Below are 6,000 nucleotides of genomic sequence, written 5' to 3'. Positions count from 1 at the left end.
GCAGGCACCCATGCTTTCAACTCTTTCCTCCTACCTGTGTGATTAAATACCTGTGCTAGTTCTTTTCTCCCAGTACAGACCAATAATAAGACTGAAAAATCCCCAATTACTATCAACAAATTTATTTCAAGATCCCTTTACATCCATTTCTACACCTTCTCTATCCATGATTCATCCTGTACCTCCCTGACTAAAGCCTTCTCAGTCCCTAATATTCCTCTGCCTTCAGTGTCCTCTCCCTAGTTTCCATGTATCCTACTGCTACTGATTTCTATTTAACCCATTTCACACACACACACACACACGAAAGTACTGTATTTGCTGTCAGCACATTCTTCCCTCAACTCTCCCTGTTTCTTCCATGTGTCTTAATTACAAGCTTTCAAGTCCAGGGACATCCGTTTGTGAAGAGTCTAGTGCAAGTCTCACCCTTTGTGTGTCCTTCAACTCTCCTGTAGAAAATGTCATTTATTATAATAGGATTATTACATTATCAGTTAAATATAGCTGAGTTGATGCCTGCTGATGGTTGACTAGGTATAAATATAATAATGACTGCATTACATTTGTGCATTCTAGTTGGAGATCTATTTCTCTAAAACATACAGGAGAAATTTGCACATACTGATGTTTGCAGAAATAAACATTTTAAATACCACATTCAAGATTACCTTTGGACTGCCAAATTAGTAACAATTTCTCTTTCTCCAGCAGGATTTTGATACCAGGATTTAAGAAAAATTAACTAGCTTGTTTAAACAAATCTTACCACACTGAATGGCTTAAAAGTATAGCATAGTAAGTAGCTTTTCTGTTCTGTACACCTCATCACACTATTGTCCCAATGCTTCATTAAATCATTAATTCCCAATCCGTACCCATAGGGTGGTTTTCTGCCCTGTTCATGCATCAGTTGAAAGACAAATACCCTGCAGCAGAGATGGTCTCATTTGGGGTCTCTGGTAAATCACTGCCTCAGTGGTAGCTTCTGAGGAGCCCAATTATTTAAAAAAGCAGCTCATTTAATCCAATATTTGATGGACGTAGCTCTGTTTCAAGTCTCTTTTCAGATACTCATCTTGATAAGTCAGTTGCATTATCTTCCAGGGTCACCCAGGTAGCAGCACCTCAGACTGACGCTTCTTTTGCACACTCTTTCACAGGTTGGTAGATTGCCTCTAACTCCCAAACTTCAAGACTAATTTGCTCAAATGTCTGCTGTACATAAACTTTTTCCTGCACTGCTTGTAGATCTTTCTGGGGAAACAGAGGATGGAGGAGTAGGGAAGGACTGAGAAGTAGCTAAAAATGAATTTCTCCCAACTGAAAACCAGCTTTTTATTCTTCGTTATCATTAGAACTGTGAGTTTAAGATCAGCAAACTCCTTCAATTATTAAAAAAAGCAACAAAAAACCCAATACAAACTTAGCTTCATACTGAATCAACATATAAATGCATAGCAAAACAGAGTACATCTGGGCAGCGTTTCCTCAATTTCCTTTTACCTTAGGCTTTGCTGGTGTGTTTGCTCCCTGCAGGTGGAAATATCACACAATTCCATCTGTTTCTCATTTTCTCGACAGATTTCCCATTATCCCTCCCACTTGTTCCAACCAAATAAATCAACAGCTCATTGTTCTTTTACATGCCACAGGTATGATTAATTGAATTGCAAGGAATGGGAGGAAAACATCAAAAGAAAAAGAAGGTAAGAAAGTCAAAGCGTCCTTTCAAGTGAATTTTCTGTTGCAGAGAAAGGAGGTAACCTCACTGAATGAGATTCAAGTTACTCAATAGTCACAATCTTACTCTTAGATCTAAAGAAAGACTCTAAGTGAGAAACTCAATCATGGTGCAATGCTGCAAAAAAGCTGTGTCTCAGAAGAGACTTCTTCATTCTACTTAAAAGTCTTGAACACCATTAAGACAGATTTGGCACAGAAAGCTAACTAGAATTTGCAAGAGAGTTAAACAGTGGAAGTGTTCAAAACACAGCTTGTAAGGAAACCTTCAGGGTTGTGGGGTTTTTTTAAATCTGATGTAGAACTTAATCATATTTCACTATCTTGTCATTTAATCAGTATGAGGATAAAAAATGATGCAACTTATCAGTATAGCCTGCTCCAAAGTCTAACAATTTTGCACAGAAATAAACTAGTAGAGTGAATAACTTCTTCAGATAAGCAACTTAAAATAAGCAAGACTATAAAAAGCACTGACCATGAAATCAGCTGGGGAAGTCTGGTAAACGGCAACAATCACTTGGAGCAGGGGAATGGCCTATGCATTGCACACAACTAACCTTCGAAGCCTTGGTAAATTATATGGGTTATTTGAAGGAAGTGTGAAATAGGGAACCTTATACTGGAGGGCAAGGTAACTCTAAGGCTCTAAACTCATGTAAAGCCCAGAGCAAAATCATAATGTTAAGAGAAAAGTGGAAGAAATTGATATGAGATAAATGGGGGTGAGGGGGGCACAGGGGACAGCACCACAACGAAAAAAAGACCCCAAGCAGATCAAATTAGGAGTTCAACTGGATTATGTGAACACACTTAGTTTTCATTCTTTGCTCAAAATCCAGCATCTGAAAAGCTACACTGAAGTGTGAGTGAAGAATCAACCTCACAGCAGTCTTGGCTCTTTAACATCCTTTGTTTTGTACAGCTGTTCTCTTTGATGTTCCAGCATTTCATCTACTTCCCAGGACAAGTATTCTTGTCTTGACCCTTGACGTTCCATTTTCCATAAAATCATCAGTACTCACTGGCAACCCAAAGAACAGATATGATAGTTATTTATTAACATTTAAAATAAGCATAGATTTCAGGAACTAATAACTTATCCAAATTGTTCTGCATGTGGTACTCTTGAAATTGAAGATCAATACAACTGAAAGACCAGGCATTATCATAAAAATATGAAGTTGAATGGAATACAGCTCAAGTTAATAGCAATTAAGTTACATTAACTTGAAGAAATTAAATACAGTTTTACACATTTTCTGATGAAGCACCACACTCACAAGACCCAGTGAAGCATCTCATGAGAACGAAGCTGCAAACCAGTTAAGCAATTGGAAACAAACTGGCAGCCAATTTAAGTTAAAAAAATATAGTAAGAATTTTGTAGCAGTGTCTTCAGAGAACTATCAGAAGAGAGATAGACTTCACATCCAATGTATTCCAGTCACACAGCACAAACATCTGAATTTTAACCAATTTAACAATTCTGTATTCCTGGAAAAACAGATCTCAGCCCTCCATTTTACATCACTGCTAATCTGAACTGATGCAAACACTTGTAAGATTCTTAGGTAATACTGAAGAGCAGCTGCATATATTAATGGTTGCAAAATAAAATTTCAGCTTTTTTTAAAAAAAAACACCCCACCATCAGATATACGATTACAGTGTATAATGAAAGATCCACAATCTTTTATCTTACCCCTTTGCTGAAATGTAATAGCTTAGTTCAAACTATGCTTAAATCTCCATTTAGCTTGCTCAAAATGCTTAGTTCAGAATTTTTTACTCCTGGACTAAGCATAAAGCAAGGATTTCTTTAACATCTGAGGTTCTTTCAGATGTTTGCAGAACAGGAAAGAAAGGATGCACAAATTCCGAGTTCAAGATTAAACTGTAATGCTTCACATACGAGGGCACAAATCAAGACAGCTTGTTCATCTGAAAGCCCAAAAGCTCAACTTAAAATACAGTCATCAGTCTAGAGTATCTTGTTTCATTTTACATGAACATCCACTTCATTCTCAAGATGCACATAAACTTGTGCAGGCAAATTAAATGTAACAGTATCTCTGAGTGGATGAAATTCAAAACAAAAAAAAAAGTTTCTCAAATGTTACAAACTGATTTTACGGGCAAAGGAAGATGACAAGTGCATATGCACACAGAATATGCAAACATCTTATAAACTCTCACTGTTAACACATCGGTTATCACCACCACTAAAAATCAGAACACTTAAAAGTGGACCCTTGTATTTAAATAACTGTATGCCCTTTAATATTCTAATGAAATCATGTCCCTTTCCACCTTTTAAACAAAAATGCTGCAGAATTTTAAAAAATGGCATATACCACATGGGAGACTGAATTAATCCAGTTAAAGCAGTATTTCTCTATTTACATTGCGGCAAACAGGTTGAGACAGACTGAGACAAGCTAAATTCAGCCAGAAGATTTCCTCTGTCCAGAGAAGGAAACACGTTAAGTCCAGAACTTTTTCGTAGATTGTGAAAATAGCATCCGACACCAGGCTTCCCTCATTGGCATCCAAAGGAAGCAGCAGACAAAAGACATGACAGTGGAGCCTTCCCAGAAAGGGTAGGGAAGTGGGAAGGAATGCCTACTTAGATGACAGTAAGAAATTCACTGCCTTTTGAATGTCTAAGAACAGACTTCTGGAGAAAGATACTTGAAGACCCACCCATCTGCACTCTGCTTGCAATGTGGTATAACAGTTCGTAAGGAAATTGATTGGAAGAGACATCCACCTGGTGTCTGACTTCTGTTTGCTGGATTTCCACTTGTGGGAAAGGACAAAGTCAGAAAAGAACAGGTAACACAAACATTATGCATCTCCTTATATAAATAATTTTTATTATTTGTATTTGGCTTAGAGAATCCTGGACACTGGAAGTATCATTAATGTTTCAGGATTAATATGGGACAAGAAATACTGGCAAAAGCCTGGACTGGATACAAATTTAACTTTGTGAACTGAATGGTCCATATTCATCATATTAAAATGCACTTTATTAAAATATATAAGTAGAACAGACAGTATAGAACAGATGTTTTCAGGAAAACATGCCAGCTGTACACTAATATCTTAATATCAGGCCAAACTAATTTACTTTAAATTCCTATGATCCATAAAGAAATTCTTTCCTCTCCTATGTTAAACCATGGTGGATGTGTTAGGCTGAAAATAGAATATATAAGGATGTGAACAGGTTACTTTCATGGAAACCTTCAAACTGATTAAATCAGATCAAATGTTCAATTCACATGCCAAAGAATTATCAACCAAGTTACCTGACTCTAATGCACACGAAAAACCCCACAAAATTCAAACCAACATTTTGCTGCAACTCAATGGAAGAGAACTGTCCTCTTAATCTCTCTTAATTTATCAGTAAATTATATGGATCTTTACCTGGCAAAAGAATAAACAAGACACTGAAAATCTGTGTGTATTTCCTCAACAAAATGGTAGGAAAAAAATCAGTTCAAATGGCTTTGAAAAGAATATAAAATCCATTCCTAAAGGGTGATTTGTATTTGTATGCCTAGAATTATTAAAAAAGATCAATGCTACAGAAAATTTGAAGACTGTCCACTGCACTAGAATCAGCTGCAGTATGTAAATATCTTTCTGGTGAAACAGCCACCATTAATTTTCAAAAATTAAGGTAACTGCTACTTACAGAATACAAAACACTGTTGCTTCAACTCAGTTTCAGCTAGGAAAGATGCACTGACACCTGTACACCAAAATAGTTTATTTAAAACTTATTTTTTGAGAAATATATATTTCAAGTGTGTAAATTCTCCTATGAAATAGAAAACAACTTCAAAACAGAACTTTGACTGAACAGTAAAAAATATTTAAGATGCTTCCTCCTAAATATTACGTTATTTGTACTTGACTAAGAGCTCAACATTATCTTTTCTTTGGTGCCACAGATCTGTCTGGGACAAGAATCATTTTGGCAAGCACCTTCTGCATCTAAATTTTGCAGACAGTGCATTATGAAACTGCCAGAGTATCCAAAAAGAAGAAAACAGAGCAAGAGGATGTACAGAAGCAAGTATTTGATAAATTAAGCCTAGAATAGCAAAAGACATGAAGGAGTGAAATTTGTCCAGTTGTGAAAATGGAGTTTTTCCCAATCCAAGTCCCATGTTTTCCTTAAGCCAGTAACCTAAGCATTCAACTGACAGGAGTTAAATCTTGTCCAATTTCTTGTCAAGT

The sequence above is a fragment of the Athene cunicularia genome (genome assembly GCF_003259725.1).
Source record: "Athene cunicularia isolate RWA chromosome 2 unlocalized genomic scaffold, athCun1 chr2_part1, whole genome shotgun sequence".
Classification (NCBI taxonomy): Eukaryota; Metazoa; Chordata; class Aves; order Strigiformes; family Strigidae; genus Athene; species Athene cunicularia.
This window is presented reverse-complemented; position numbering follows the sequence as displayed.